The sequence below is a fragment of the Drosophila bipectinata genome, chromosome 3R, assembly GCF_030179905.1.
Source record: "Drosophila bipectinata strain 14024-0381.07 chromosome 3R, DbipHiC1v2, whole genome shotgun sequence".
Lineage (NCBI taxonomy): Eukaryota > Metazoa > Arthropoda > Insecta > Diptera > Drosophilidae > Drosophila > Drosophila bipectinata.
In genome coordinates this window covers 12,773,725-12,789,789 of record NC_091739.1, presented here as the reverse complement: position 1 = coordinate 12,789,789, position 16,065 = coordinate 12,773,725, and the positions used below count along the sequence as shown (strand labels likewise).

Sequence of the window (16,065 nt, the reverse complement as noted above, 5' to 3'; positions counted from 1 at the left end):
TAGATTTTTACATTTTTTTAGAAGTTTTCCTTCTTAAACTATATTAAGATATATTACATTATACTATATATACTATATTACATTTTATTTCTTTGTTCTTGAATAATATCGAAAAAGGATACAAATTTTTATTTTGAATATTTAAGGGTTTCTTGTTGACTTTTTATTGAGTAGCAAATATTATATCCTAGAAATAGAATTTAAAAACATCAAATGTAAGGGTATTTCATGTTTCCTTTTTTTCTTAACTTTATGCTAATGTCTTAGCGCTTATTTTTATAAAATTTTTCATTTGCTTCGCAACTTGTATTTACTTTTCTCGACGCTTTTTCATTTCGGTTTGTTTGTGCATCTGGGGTGTTCAGTCCTGGGGAAACCTTATCCGTAATTTCCATAATTATATGCATCAGCTGGCAGGTGACTGAATGGAGAAAACAGAAAAGACGAGACGCGTCAAACAATAAATCCTGGAAAACAATACAAAGGAGCGCAGTGGAGATCCATCCGGGTGTGAGTTTGTGTATTCGTTATTTTTATGCCAGACTTGGCCTGCGCCAAAGTGTAAATATTGACAGTTTTTAAATTATTTCAAAGTGAATAAATAAAACCAAAATTATTGCAAAAATAAATAATTGTGTTGTCTTAATGGTGTTGTTGGGTTTGTGACATTTTACATTGTTTTCTACATCGATCGAATTGATCTCCCTGCGGCGTGACAAGCGATTTTGGCCAGCCTCGACCATCAGGGGATGTAGCTCAGATGGTAGAGCGCTCGCTTAGCATGTGAGAGGTACGGGGATCGATACCCCGCATCTCCAATTTGGAATTATTTTTTAATTTTATTTTCAATTTAATTATTAAAATTGATTTTATTTAACATTAAAAATTATTTTAATCTAGAGATGACCAAAATTTGTGTGTAAAATATTTTTTTTTCTCTAAGATAAGATAAAAAATGTCTTTTAACAAAAAATAAATAAACAAAAAATAAAAATAAACCTCATTTGGAGATGCGGGGTATCGATCCCCGTACCTCTCACATGCTAAGCGAGCGCTCTACCATCTGAGCTACATCCCCATATAACGGTTTCGGATTTTTGCTTTTACAAGGATTTAAGGGTCGAGTTTATCACCCAAATGCTTATGGTCTAAAAATAGACATATTGTTTACTATTCATGACCATGATCAGTGTCTTTTCGTTTGGTCAACAAAAGACGTACGTTGGGAGCATTCGAAATTTTAAATGCAATGACACAGATTCATTTGACAATTTTATACGGTGGCCAGCCGATTGTGAAAGGCCCTTAGGTATTATTATTCGAGGTTGAAACTTGTTTGTATAAGATTGGAAACCGAACCAGTTAATAAAGCAGTGTGTCGCATAGAAACATAATGAATAGTAAAAGCGAAAACTGGTTTCAAATTTAACTTGTATTTTAGCAAGATATCGAAAGTTTATATACCCTTAAGTAAAATAAAAATATATTTATAAATTTGACGGAATTTTGTGTATACAAACAAATAAGAACCAAAAATAAATATTAAAATATAAAAAACAAGAAAGGAAAGCTAACTTCGGGCGGAGCCGAAGTTTATATACCCTTGCAGCTAAAACCGGATATATATCGCAAACATCGGATATAGTTGGCCGATCCTTATGAAATTTGGTAGGATGGATCAAAATATAATCTGTACCAAGTTCCAGCTTTCTATCTTCAAAAACACAAAAGTTGGGTCATTTCCGATCGTTCAGTTATATGGCAGCTATAGGATATAGTCGGCCGATCCTTATGAAATTTGGTAGGTTGGATCAACTAACCAAAAATAGAGTCTGTACTAAATTCCAGCTTTCTATCTTCAAAAACACGAAAGTTGGGTCATTTCCGATCGTTGAGTTATATGGCAGCTATAGGATATAGTCGGCCGATCCTTATGAAATTTGGCATGTCGTATTATTTTGCCAAAAATAGCTTTCATGTCAAATTTGAACTCTCTAACTCTAAAAACACCAAAGTTATACCATTTCCGATCAATCAGTTATATGGCAGCTATAGGATATAGTCGGGCGATCCGGGCCGTTCCGACTTATATACTGCGTGCAAAGGAAAGAAGGGTGTGTGCAAAGTTTCAAGACGATAGCTTTAAAACTGAGAGACTAGTTTGCGTAGAAACAGACAGACGGACAGACGGACATGCTCATATCAACTCAGGAGGTGATCCTGATCAAGAATATATATACTTTATAGGGTCGGAGATGTCTCCTTCACTGCGTTGCACACTTTTGGACAAAATTATAATACCCTCTGCAAGGGTATAAATATAAATATAAAACACATAAATTTTAGAGTAAAGTTTTAAAATAAATCTAAAATAAATAAATTTAAATAAATAAATGAAACAAAAATGGTATACTTTTTCAAAATAAATAGATCCAAAAAGTAATCCGGGCTCAACCGGGATTTGAACCCGGGACCTCTCGCACCCAAAGCGAGAATCATACCCCTAGACCATTGAGCCGCTTGAATTTTATGTGGCGAAATAGCCCAATTGAGCGACCGATCGCTCACGTTTTCTAAAAATAGACACGAATCTGAAATTTTAATTTAAAATGCAACCAACCAGTTTTGATGTTTTCTGTTATCTATTGTTGTCATGTTTCGGACAAGGTGAACTGCATATTTTAGGCACTATTTTAGTCTACTATGTATCGAAGTGTAGAGATACTCAACTAGACCTCTAGGCCGGCGGAAATGCATAAGGGGATGTAGCTCAGATGGTAGAGCGCTCGCTTAGCATGTGAGAGGTACGGGGATCGATACCCCGCATCTCCAATAGGGTTATTTTTTTTTCATTTCTATAATAATTAAGACATTATTTCTTGCATCTTTTTGGGTCAATTCATTTGTTAGTTATATTTTTATAAAAATAAATCCCATTGCATGAAAAAAGTATACAAAGTACCAGAATAACTTTCCGCATCTTTCGCATCCATCAGCCTAATGGAATAAACGCCTCAGCCCCAGTTGGAAAGTTGCCGACTCCTGTAACCTGCACAAATATTTAATTATTCATAACTTTAAACAATCACGGCGACGTCAGCATCATCCGTGTAACCCCAGGGTCTAGCCCATCCCCTCATCCTTTCAGCCCTCTCCTTTTACGACTCAACAAACACAATACAAACACGCACACACACACTGGCAAAGACAAGGGAAAGGATGCCTAGGGGATTCCCCGCATCCTGCCAACGTTTAGCTGCTGTTTCTGCTGCTACCGCTGATGGTAATAACATTGTCGTAAAATCATGTTTGGCTTATCGTGGGACTCCCGGGACGATGATCCAGGATTTTGGGGAGCACTGCATTTAAATGCCGGCAACGTCGAGAATTGGCGTGAATTATTGTGGCGTAGGTTAAATGCCGTTAGACAGCCACATAAACAGCGAACCCTTTCTGACAGACGACTGGTCCTGCACCAAACGAAATTGGTAGAAAGTCTTGGTTTGCAAACATTGAAAGGCTCTTTTTCGATATGATATATTTTATGGTATTGAACAATAAAATTAAAAGAGTTAAATTTAAATTCTTCCTTAAAAAAAATATTTATGAATAAGCACACCTAACTTCTTATTATTATTTTTCCTTAAGTGCCTTAAAATTTCAAATATAAGTTATAAATAACTCAAAGCCCAATGAGAGGCAGAAAGTTCTTAGCGCCTGCTTTTAATTTTTGTGAAATTATTTGCATTCGCTGGCTCAGAAAACTAATGCAAAGAAAGTTTCGACAACAAGTTGTCCTGGCATCTAGTCCCCTCTACTTTCGCCGAATCCTGTCCTGTTCTGGCCTTGTCCTCTGCTTGTTTTCAAATAATTATCGCTTTTGTTTGTTAGCTGAACTTTTGCCAGGTTTTGGCCGCCGGCTAACATACAAAATTAGCGCTCACCAAAATGACTAAACAATATTTACTATTGCCAGGATGCGGTGGTTTCTGGGGCCCGTTTCAGAACGTCTCAAGACGTTGCCAAAGTAGGCAACATATTGTCCTTCTATGGCGAATAACATAATTTTCTAATTGGCCAAAGTTGCTGCCAAGTTTTCTACCAGCCCAGACAAAGCAAACCGAGAAAACATTTGTTCTCCGTTTTGGTTGGCTAATTCAATTTTAATGCATGATTTCATATTAATTGAAAAGTGAGTTTTAAAACGATTTCATCTTATAGGAGTGAGATGGAAATTGTGATTTAGTATACATAATGGATCTAGAAGCTATGACTTTAAATCTTAAAGGGGCACAACCTTAAACTTCTATAATTTCATAGGTTCTTCGTAACCTTTAATAAGCTACCATTTCCTGAGTCAAACTCATTGAACTCTGGGATCTTAAGTCAGTGAGCTTGAAGTTTTATTTGCCCAAGGGCTTCTTAAGCCATTCGAAGGCGTTCATAACAGATGACCTCATATTTGTGGCACCACCCCCTCCAGAAGAGAAGTTTGATTTCCAAGACATTTTTTTTGTCTCTCCGCTTTTTATGGCATGCACAAAAGCCAAAAGGCAAACACACTCGAGTCATAAAAAGATGCCTGCAGACAAACAAAGCGACACACGAGTCTAGAGCAGGACCAACATAAAGATCAAATGTCAATACAAGGAATCGGGGGCTGGAGTTTTGGCTAAATGTGGCCAAAAGCCGGCAAGGGAAAGACAAACAGCAGCTACAGGAAAATGTACAACAAATTTCTAAACGTTGTCATAAAAATGAAATGAAAACAACCAAAAGCCGGTCAATATGGAGAGGAAAGCGGCGAAAGCGGGTCGAAAGGACCATTTACCAGGGAAAAACTTAAGACATTCAATAAGTTTACTTACGCCAAGCTGAACAAGCTTGGGAGACCGGGGTGCTGGCCTTTTTATCGCTTTAAATATGTTTATGACCAGGTTAGGAGGGGTTCTCGTCCTGCTCCTCCGCCATCTCCCTTATAAATCTCTGAGGTTTTATGTTTATGTGCACCAAATTGTTTTTAACGACAATGTGTGTCCATGTAAATTATTAGTTTAATAACGTTCCAGCTTAGGGCAATTATTATTACTCTTTTAGGATTGTGCTTTATGGGGCTTGAGAAAAATTAATAGAAGGGGATTTACCTAAAAGGACTTGAAAAAGTACCTCTTAAAAAAATGTAAGAATAAAGGTAAAGATTGATTCAGTCTTTCATGTATCATCTCAGTTTTTAAGCTATCGACTTGAAACTTTGCATACAAGGGATCAAGGGATCCCAACATGAAAAATGGACAAAAAATCTAAAAAATATTTTGTCTCAGGATTTTGATGCAGAATGGTGGCAAATCGATCTAGGAATCGTTTAAGGTACTCCGCTTGAGAATCGGATGAGAATTGGGGAAGATATAGCCATCACTGTGGACACTATAGGGGAAAACCCCATTTTCAAGGGATCCCATCATGAAAAATGGACAAAAAATCAAAAAAATATTTTGTCTCAGGATTTTAATGCAGAATGGTGGCAAATCGATCTAGGAATCGTTTAAGGTACTCCGCTTGAGAATCGGATGAGAATTGAGGAAGATATAGTCATCACTGTGGACCCTATAGGGGAAAACCCCATTTTCAAGGGGTCCCATCATGAAAAATGGACAAAAAATCGAAAAAATATTTTGTCTCAGGATTTTGATGCAGAATGGTGGCAAATCGATCTAGGAATCGTTTAAGGTACTCCGCTTGAGAATCGGATGAGAATTGGGGAAGATATAGTCATCACTGTGGACCCTATAGGGGAAAACCCCATTTTCAAGGGATCCCATCATGAAAAATGGACAAAAAATCAAAAAAATATTTTGTCTCAGGATTTTGATGCAGAATGGTGGCAAATCGATCTAGGAATCGTTTAAGGTACTCCGCTTGAGAATCGGATGAGAATTGGGGAAGATATAGTCATCACTGTGGACCCTATAGGGGAAAACCCCATTTTCAAGGGGTCCCATCATGAAAAATGGACAAAAAATCGAAAAAATATTTTGTCTCAGGATTTTGATGCAGAATGGTGGCAAATCGATCTAGGAATCGTTTAAGGTACTCCGCTTGAGAATCGGATGAGAATTGGGGAAGATATAGTCATCACTGTGGACCCTATAGGGGAAAACCCCATTTTCAAGGGGTCCCATCATGAAAAATGGACAAAAAATCAAAAAAATATTTTGTCTCAGGATTTTGATGCAGAATGGTGGCAAATCGATCTAGGAATCGTTTAAGGTATTCCGCTTAAAAATCGGATGAGAATTGGGGAAGATATAGTCATCACTGTGGACACTATAGGGGAAAACCCCATTTTCATCCCATCATGAAAAATGGACAAAAAATCAAAAAAATATTTTGTCTCAGGATTTTGATGCAGAATGGTGGCAAATCGATCTAAAAATTGTTTAAGGTACTCCGCTTGAGAATCGGATAAGAATTGGGAAAGATATAGACATCGCAGTGGACCCTATAGGGGAAATCACCATAATTTAAAAAAAATGTTTTAAGCCCTGTTAAATAGGAAGAATGGGTTTTCCCTGCCTTCTATCCACCCAAAACCCAAACTAACTACCGTCCAAGACAACACATTCTTAAACGAATGCCTTAATCAAATCACGGCCATAAGGATACCCTCATAAATATGTCAATTAATGCCCCGCCCGTCCCTTTTTTCCCGGTCCTTATCTCAATGAAGACATAAACGCCCTGATATCAATTTATGTCAATGTAAATGTTTCTCTGTTGTTGGCCCAAGATTGGGTCTAATATATGCGAACACCGCTACCATTCTTCGGGACATGTGTCGGCGAATCTTAAATGGAGCTTATGAAACTATTAAAAGGCGACCAGACAAGGCACACATGGCTGCTGTCCTCGACAGGAGCAACAAGAGACAAACAAACAAATGCCGGAGATAGTGTCCTTGTCAAGATGGGAGAAGCGGAGGAGAAGAAGTCACTTCCACATCTGCTGGTTGGGGGTAATTAGTTTGCTACACGCTCGAGGCGTGCCTTCGTTTTCTCGTCCTGTTGTCCTGGATGCGAGTGTAGCCATGAATAATTCGAGGCGGTGGCAAAAACTTTGACCAGCTGCTCGAAAAGGTTGACAAAACCTCAAGCCCGGCTAACCGCAAGACCAAGACACCGATGAAGATAATATACTAATGATGATGATGGAGTCTTTCGAGAGAAGAGCCTGGCGCTAAATAGATTACTCATACGCACGATTGCCCGAGCACATTTATTATTTAGTTAGCCTCCATCTTGGCCCTGGCCTTTTTGTGGCCAATGTTAATTGCCTTTGTCTCCCTTTTGATCATTTGCATAATTCCGCTCTAAACAATAAAAATCTAATTTGGCCTCGTTCGCTATATAATTTCTTGTTAAACTCATAATTGTGAATTTCTGTTGTGCTCTGCCAACACTTGCTGGCATTTTCTTTGGGGCTTAACTTTAATTAAGATCCAAGTGCCAGGGCTCGTCCTGCCTCTGTGCATTTCTGCACTAGAAGGGTGGAAAGATTGAGGAGAGTCGTGCATGTGAATGGTCAGTCCGGTCACTGAAGATGATTTCACAAAGGAGGAAGCATTTCGGGATGTTTTTAATGAACTTCAGGCAGCCTGGAAAAAATAAAAGAGCTTAGATATCGTATAAAGGGATGGACAAATTTTAATGTTTATGTAATTATTATAAAAGATATGAACTTGTTTTACAAAAATAAACCTCCTTTCAATGTATTCAACGGCCTTTCTTCTATGGCATGATAATTTAACAGGACAATGCTTTAAAACGCTTTTGTTGTTATTGCCTCAATTAGCTATCTCCAACCCCAAGACCTCAGGCTGCTACAAAATGTTGTCCATTAAAAAGGCGAAAACTTTAAGCGTCCTTAAATGCTACTCTCCCCCCACTTATTTTTTCTGGTATTACCAAGAAACAAAAACCATTAAAACAATTTAATCGCACTCCAAGAAATCTTCGCGAGCCACAAAGTCGAGCATGAAATGCAAAAGTTTTTATTTTGACGCTTGGCGCCTTTCGTACTGGCTCCTGATTGTAAATCGTTATCCTCCCGGGACTCTTGAGCTTCGAGGTGTTTGCTGCCCGCCTGCCTGCTCATCTGCCACCCTTACAAGTTAATTTTCGCATTGGAACATGACTGACACCACCACCCCTGGGCCCACCCATATTTGGAATCACGGCAATTTCCCCAGCACTTTTGTTTAGTTTTTGATTCGACTTTTACTTTTTGGTTGCTGGTTTTTCGGTTTTTGTCGGTTTTGTCGGCTAATTATCATCATTTTGGCCAAATGCCTGAAGCGATTTGCCTCGGCCTGAGTTTCTCCGCCAAAGTTTCAATGGTCGCGAGGGGAATGAAAAATAGGGAAGAGTCCTTGGGGTTAGCCGCCCATTATGTAGCCATCAAAATAATTTGTTGTTATGGTGGAAACTTTGGCTGCGAATTTCATAGCCAAGAAACAATCAAATTTTAATGTGCGGCGCCGTGTTGTGATTGAAAAATAAAATACCCAGCATAATCAAATAAATGCCAAAACAACAAGGAATTCTCAAAAAAAAAAAGTGTGTAAAATAAACTGCTCATCATTTCAAAAATTTCCAGTGCCCATAACAATCCCCAGACCGAAGCCCATTCCAAAATTTGAATTCCGATTCCACCCGCATTTGCACGATTCGTTAAACAAAGCACACGTTAACAGGATCGCTACGAAGGATACTGGATGGGAACGGAGTAGAGTGCTGGGGCAAGGACAAACAGACATCCTGGGCGGTCAGTTTCAGCAGTTGGCCGCCGGCCATCAGAGGGTTAAGGTGGTGGAAGATGGCCAAATATCAGGAAACACATTTGCTTATAAAAAATCAGACTATGGGGACTATAACTTGAAAAAGTTATTTAGATTCTTAAATTATTTTAATTTTAATATATTTTACAATAAATAAAAAGAAGATAGTTCATGTTATGTAGTATTATTTAAGTTTTTGTTTAAGTCTTAAACTAACTTACTTTTTTTTTCTAAGAGCATTTAAACTTTTATAGTCTCTAAATACAGGATAGTATTCTTTTGTTTGTGGTCCATCAAATGCTTTTAACTTTTATTTGTTTAATAAATTTTTTGTCCATTGCTGCGGCAGGGCTTCTGCTTCTAGTGCTATTGTTGTTACCATTTTTTCTGATGCTACTGCTTTTTGTTTGGTTACAACTGCCATTCTGGGACCGTAAAAAAAGAAAGAAAAATATCAAGAAGAAACATTGCAAAATTGTTGGCAAATATTGAATTTGCAACATATTCGACTCATATGTCACACCAAAACGGTGGAAGCTGTCGCGAGTGAGTAACAAAAGGTTTCTGTTTACCAACATTTGCATTTTGTCGGGCGGACAAGGGCAGTGGCTTACCTTTTTGCCTTTTTTTATCAGAGTTCCCAAAAAATAGAGTTGACCAGCATATGAAAGGGCTAGCCCGGCCCGAATATCAAATGCAGCACAGATGTTGTGCAAATAGTGAGACATTAATTTTAAGTGTTGTGTGAAAATTTGCTTCACCTGGAAAGTGGTTAAATGAAAGGGTATAAAGGGTATAAAATTGTTAAATTTAAGGAACACAGCTAAGCCAGAGGAATCTTTAAATAAAAATATTTGTATTTAGTTACCATAACCATAGTTTTTGTAAAGTTTTCACATCTGAACTAATCCTTGAGGGCTGGCGAACCCTTTCTAAAAAAACAATAAAAATAAATACGTATTTAAATAACAGTTGCTATCAACACCGTCACACACTTTTCCCAAAGCACCTTTGTCCAACTGGAAATGGTCAAAAAATATGGAGAAGAGTGCCGAGGATGTGGTCCAAGTAACTATAGAATTTAAGCGGCTTTGCGAAAAAGTTGTGAGCCATGTGATAGCCTTTGGCCAAAAAGGAATGCCAACTTCCACTCCTTCAAAAAGTGAAAAAATAAATTATATTTAAAGCTTTTATTTAAATACACTTGCAGAGGGTGGATCGTATAAGTATTAGTCAAGATATGGCTATATCCCTAAAGTTAAAGTTTCGAAAACTCTCATTGACCAAATAGGACTACATGGTGGGAAAAATAACACCTTTTGAGAACAATTTTTTTTAAACATTTAAGCACAACATTAATGGATCGGATCGGTTTTTTGCAAAGTTATGACTATTTCCTTGAAAGAAATCGAGGTGATAAGTCTAATTACCCATGTTAAGACCGTGGGATGGTTAAAGTAAAACTTTTGGGACTCTTTTTTACTAATTATTGAAACTAATTCTTTTTGGATATGGAAACTGAATACTACTTAAACTTACATTTTCTTTATGAAACAATAAAATAATAAAAAATTTCATTTGCCGGCAAGAGTATATACGATTCGGCTCCGCCTGAAGATACTTTCTCCCTTAGATTTGTTGACATCGCACAAGGTTAAGGCTGAAACGCCTAAATCATGCAAAGGATTTGCGTTTTATCATGTCTCGGCCAGGTCGTTTAAGTTTGCCTTTTCAAAGGTTTGACAGGAAATTGAAAATTTGAACAGGAGAAATGTGTGTGGGTCGGGCTTAAAGTGTCAGTGATCCGACGATTCCCAAGGAGGCCAGTAACATTTACGCTAATTTGATAATCTGTTCACGCACAAGGATATGCCAGACATTTGCATGGAGGAAGGGAGATAGGATCCCAGCGCCCAACAGACGCACCTAATTGGCTGCAATGGCCCCCCAGGGACTCCCAGTAGCTGTTTATTTTATGTTGCCGTTTCTGTAACTGTAACTGTATCCTTTTGACCCGTTCCCTTCCTGTGGCCGGACCCTTTTTGTGCTCTATCAGCGCGTTATCATCGCATTTCCTTTCACTCTTGAGCGAACCGCAGAGGCACTTTGCTTTCTCGTGGTCAGCGAGTTTATTATTTTGTCTTTTATTTTTATCCTGCTTATCGGTCGGTTCTTGCCAACCAGAAAGCTGTTTCAGTCAGACAAAAAAATAGCCCGTTTTGGTAATCGCTTTTACACGCTTGACTTCAGATGAAATTAGCTGCGGGTTCCAGGGATTTGTTTTGCTTTTGGACCCGGTCAGAGGTCATCTAAATAAATTATGTATATCATAATGTAATTTAAATGATTTAGAGAAAGAAAAGTAATAGATAGGAATTTAGAGATATGTAAAATATTATAATAGTAAATTAGCTGTTTTTTCTTTATTTAGAATTTATTTTTTAAGACAGTCGTTAGAATTCTAAACTCCCATTGCAGAAATCCTAAAACATGAGTTTCTGAATGAGCCGTCTGCCTCGCATCCATTTCCCATTAGCCCATTTCCCAACCCCTTTATCAAATTGGCTCGCATCAACGGAAATGTTGGGCCAACCCACTAGGCGTATGAGCAATCTGCTTCCCTTCCACACACTCGAAACCATACGCCCCGTGGGCTTTTCTCTGTTTCCCGGATGTATGTGTGCTGGGTGTGTTGGTGTCCTGGTGTGCGACAAGATTTATGTGTGTTTTCTTTTTCTGTCGGCGAACATTTTAACGCCTGCAAATTTGCTAATTAATTAGTTTAAATGTTTAAGAAGAGCCGACTGTGGGTATAATTATAATTAAATTTGAGTTGTGGTATGCTTATAGATCAATTCTAGAGAGCTACTAAGGTTTCCTGCTTTAAAAAAAGTCAGGAGGAGTGACAGTGACATCCTTAAATCTGTTTATGAATGACTCACACAGACGTCGAAAAAAAGATGAAAAAAATATTACATATAAAAAGGGAAAACACGCGCGCGTTTTTACACGCATGTAATTTGTGGGAAATTTGTTCAACCCTTTTCTGCACTTTCGCATACTTTTGTGGCAAATAAAGGCAAAATTAATTTAACGCGTGTTTTCCCGGGGTCCCCGGCATAATGGAATTGATTTAAGGTTATTAATATGAGCACTCTGGGCACCAAAAAAAAGTAAAAAGAATTCCGGGAGATGCCTAAGTAAATGTTTGTAGCTACTATGCTGCTTTTTGGTAACCTTTAACGTCAATTTTATGCAAATTATGTTGTTTCTGTTGGAGATTTCCACAGGAGCTGCCGGGACGGATGCTTCCCAGGATGTATGTGTGTGTGGAAGGGGCGTGGCATTTGCGAAACGACGGGGCGTCGCTCCAAAGTTTTTGGAGTGTTCGGGGAGTGTTGTTATGGAAGTTTTCAGAGTCGGCGTCTCGCCAGCCGCCGACTGTTCACTGCTGACTTATTCAATAAGCCAAGTTGAAGTATGCTCCATTATATATTTGCTGGTGCTGCGGCTGTTCTTGCGGCCGGAGCTGCTTAAGCAAATACCGTGTATGCAAAAAGTGCAAATAATAATAATAAAGAGTACTTATTGTTTGATTTATGTGTCTGTGTGTGCACAATTCAGCCCAGTCGAAGGATGAGCTATGTTTTTTGGAAACTGTCCTGGAAGTGGATGGCTTCATAGAACTTTGTAGGGCAAGAGTATTCAATTTTTTGGTATAGATATAAAACATATAAACTGCCATATCAATTATAAAATTTTTTAATAATATTTCTTCTTTAAGTCAAGATATAACATTTTGAAAAGACTCTACCATAACTCATATTCAAAAATACAACTTCCACTGTTTAATTTTCAAAAACCTTGGTGGCTTTCACCTTACCCCAGCTAATCCTGTACCATCCATCCCAAAAAAAAGTGTCGGGAAAACCCCCGATAAAGTCACCTTTATTTGTCAGTCTTAGGCTCCCCAGAGTCAACTGTCAGCCCTTCCATCCCAGGCACGTTCCTTTTCCTTTCTCTCAATCCTGAAGCGTTAAACCGCACACACCTATCACGATGATGATGTTGTTTTTCTTTTTATTTTTTTGTTGTTTCTTATTTTAGGTTTTTGTTGTTGCTGTTGTTGTTTTGGAGTACGAATGGCTAAGTGAGCCATTTATCTTCGCTGGAACCTCAAGCGCGACAGAACCACAGGAGCAACAACAATCACTTCCTACAGGCGTCATCCAATCCTCAATAATACCGCTTAGGAAATAAAACGATTTATAAGACACAGTAAGAAACTAGTACAGTGATTTACTGTGCAGGATATACACAGGATAATCAGATATTAAATCCTTAAAAGTAGATTAAGTTTAAGAAAACATAGTATGAATGGTCTTCTATTTATAAAAACTTTTAAATTAGTCTTTAAAACAAAGTAATTCCAGTGTAGTTGTCACTATAGGGCGAATCCTGTTGTATTTCTCGTTTTATTCGTCCTTATCCAGACCAACATCAATCGAACTGCCGCAACAACAACGGCAGGCAGTAAATGAAACCCCTGCAAAAAACCGAATACCAAAAAAAAACGCAAAAACCAAGTAAAATCGAAGATTGCTATCTTTGACGGCTTGTTTTCCTGCCCATCCTGCCAGGATGGGCCGACGTGGGTCGGGGGCGTGGCAGCTATTATGTATTGGCGTTGAAACAATTTGAACAACAGTCGTCGGCGAGGGAGAAAGAAAACCAAATGAAAGGAAGTCGTTTAAAAGTACAAACGGACATTATTTATCGCTCAAACCATTTAGCCGCAGAAACTACCCGAAGAAAGAGCCCGAAGACCAACAAAACTCCTCTTGAGAGGAGTTGGCAGGAGGCAGTGGAAATCCAACCTTAGCCCCCAATACCCAATTCCCAATCCTCGTGTTTTTGTTGTGTCTACTTAGTTGTAATAAATGGAAAAACGCAAAGAGCGAAGCGAAGAGTCCTGGCCACGATGCGTTGCATATAATTTCTAGTCTACTTTTTGGGGTCGAGGGTGGAGTGTATGGAGCCGGACTAACAATTGGATTTCGGGAATAGCTACTAGGGCCAATCGATTGATTTCTGCTTACTTAAGCGATTTTCCCAACAAGTAATTTACAGTTGTCATTAAATGGGAAAACGTTTGATGGGCGGGTGTTTGGAAGGTGCGAGAGGAAAGTATATGAAACTTTTTTTTTATTTTTTGAAAATATTTATAAAATAAATTCCAATGCGTCTATACCTCTAGGATAGACCAACCTTCCAATAATCCCCATACTATGCATCCTTTTCAAATCTCTCACATGAAGCTGCGTGGCGGAATCCTCGCACATTTTTCCAGCTATCCTGATGGTCCTTTCTGTTAACAGGATGCAGGGAAAGAAGAGTCAGCTAGCCAGGGGCATCTTATCGCCGTAAACCACTTTAGTGTCAGTCCCGCTGACAGCGGTCCAACCTCGACTCGTGAACATTGTCGCCTTTTTTTTAGGATTTGCCTGGTGGTTTTGCCGGCTGGGATGAGAGCAGTTGGCTGTTGTCTCTTAACGTGGCCAGTGGTCTTGTCGACATTGCGATAACAATACACACTCATACACATACACAAAATGAGACAACCGAAAAAAAAATATACAGAACGGAGGAGGAATTTTACGCTCTTGGCCATAATGAGGGTGATTTTCGTATTTGTGGTAGATTTGTCCACTTAGCAGGAATGACCGACCGGGCCCAAAAGCTGTTGCAATTTGCTGGCAAATCATTTGTACATTTCCACAGTGGATTACGGTTTGCCAGCTCCGGCCATCCAGCTCCCTGACCACCGATTTCCGATCCCTGATGATAATGCTCATAATTTGTGAGGCCTGCATATATTTTGTTAACACATTTTTTGTTTTTTTCCGGCCATGATATATGCGCCAGCATGTCTCACCATGATTTGTGCTAATGAGTGAGAATGCTCGTCTAGGATTACTTGTTGGGAAAACCAAAGTCCCGAAACCAAAGTCCATGCTGGACAGATTCTTGCATTTAATTGGCATTTCTATGCCTTTTGTGGAGTAAGGGGGAAAGTTTTTTAATAAAGAGACCAGGCAGGAAAGAATGCAAATGAATAACCCAGGACCCCCGAACCCAGGACACTTTTTCGCCCGCTCTTCATTCCAGCTCAGTTGATTTTCATTTTCATTTGCCCATTTAGTCAGCGACCTCAAGTGCGGGTTTGGACAGGCATTCTGGCATTTTTTGTCTCCCCCGGTGTGTACACAATTGTCTACGGATTTTCAATATTATTTGCTGCGGTCTTCCGATATACAAAAATCCCCACCAATCCCCAATCCCCAGCATCGCCATCTGCTACCATCATCTTGGGTCCGTCGTTGTGGGTGTGAAAATTGTGGAAACTGACTGACAGAACTGACTGGACTCGGACTCATTGTAACCGCTCGCTTTCAATTGGGCATTTTATTTTATATTTGAATTTTAAAATTCCTTCCGCCCCGGCGACACCGTCGGGCCACAGGAAAATGGACAATTTGTGTTTGTGGCAATTGATTGGCAAATATTGTCCAGCCAAATGGTTAAGGCGAAAAGGTTTTCTGATTAATACGCACTGACAGCAAGTCAGGATGGAATGGAAATTTGGAAATTCTTGCCAAGAAAAGGTACTATTTGACAGGAAACAGGAGCTTATGAATTTTAAATCAGGTATTTTATTATAGGGATTCAAAGATTAAATTTCTTCTAAAAATATCTATACAAAAATTAATGCTTTGGCTTGGATTTTGTTTGTAACTCTTTGAACTAAGTCATCCATAGTTGCACGCCTCATTTAAACGACTTTAAGTCAACGATAAAAAAGAAAGAAAGTTACTTTTTGTCGCAAAAACCAACTTTGAATGCAAATTACAAGCAATAAAACGTGGCACATTCCAATGCTTAGGCACAAACTTGTGCCACACGACTCCAAAGCCGGAGGAGATTATTCTTTATTGTTTAGACAATGGCAGGACGAGAGTCCTTGTGGCAATTCGCACATCATGCGATTGGCATTGAGATTGTGCCCTGGTATCGGGCAATTCCCAGGACTGTCATATGCGAAGACAGCCAACACACCCGAAGACCCGAGGGATATGCAAATTTGTCATCCAGTAAACCAAACAGAAAACACATATAAAGGAGTGAAATAATCATAAAAACGTCAGACTCCGAATAATGGGGAGGAGTAGAAC

At 38.8% G+C, this 16,065-nt stretch overlaps 4 non-coding genes across 4 annotated transcripts; 2 read left to right on the top strand and 2 right to left on the bottom strand.

Moving 5' to 3' along the window:
• Positions 1-745: 745 nt before the first annotated feature.
• Positions 746-818, top strand: TRNAA-AGC (transfer RNA alanine (anticodon AGC)). The gene has a single exon. It is a non-coding gene; the product is annotated as a tRNA-Ala (tRNA).
• A 187-nt stretch (positions 819-1,005) lies between these two features.
• Positions 1,006-1,078, bottom strand: TRNAA-AGC (transfer RNA alanine (anticodon AGC)). Its single transcript has one exon. It is a non-coding gene; the product is annotated as a tRNA-Ala (tRNA).
• Positions 1,079-2,446: 1,368 nt separating this feature from the next.
• TRNAP-UGG (transfer RNA proline (anticodon UGG)) lies at positions 2,447-2,518 on the bottom strand. The gene has a single exon. It is a non-coding gene; the product is annotated as a tRNA-Pro (tRNA).
• Positions 2,519-2,759: 241 nt separating this feature from the next.
• On the top strand, positions 2,760-2,832 carry TRNAA-AGC (transfer RNA alanine (anticodon AGC)). Its single transcript has one exon. It is a non-coding gene; the product is annotated as a tRNA-Ala (tRNA).
• The last annotated feature ends 13,233 nt before the right edge of the window (positions 2,833-16,065 follow it).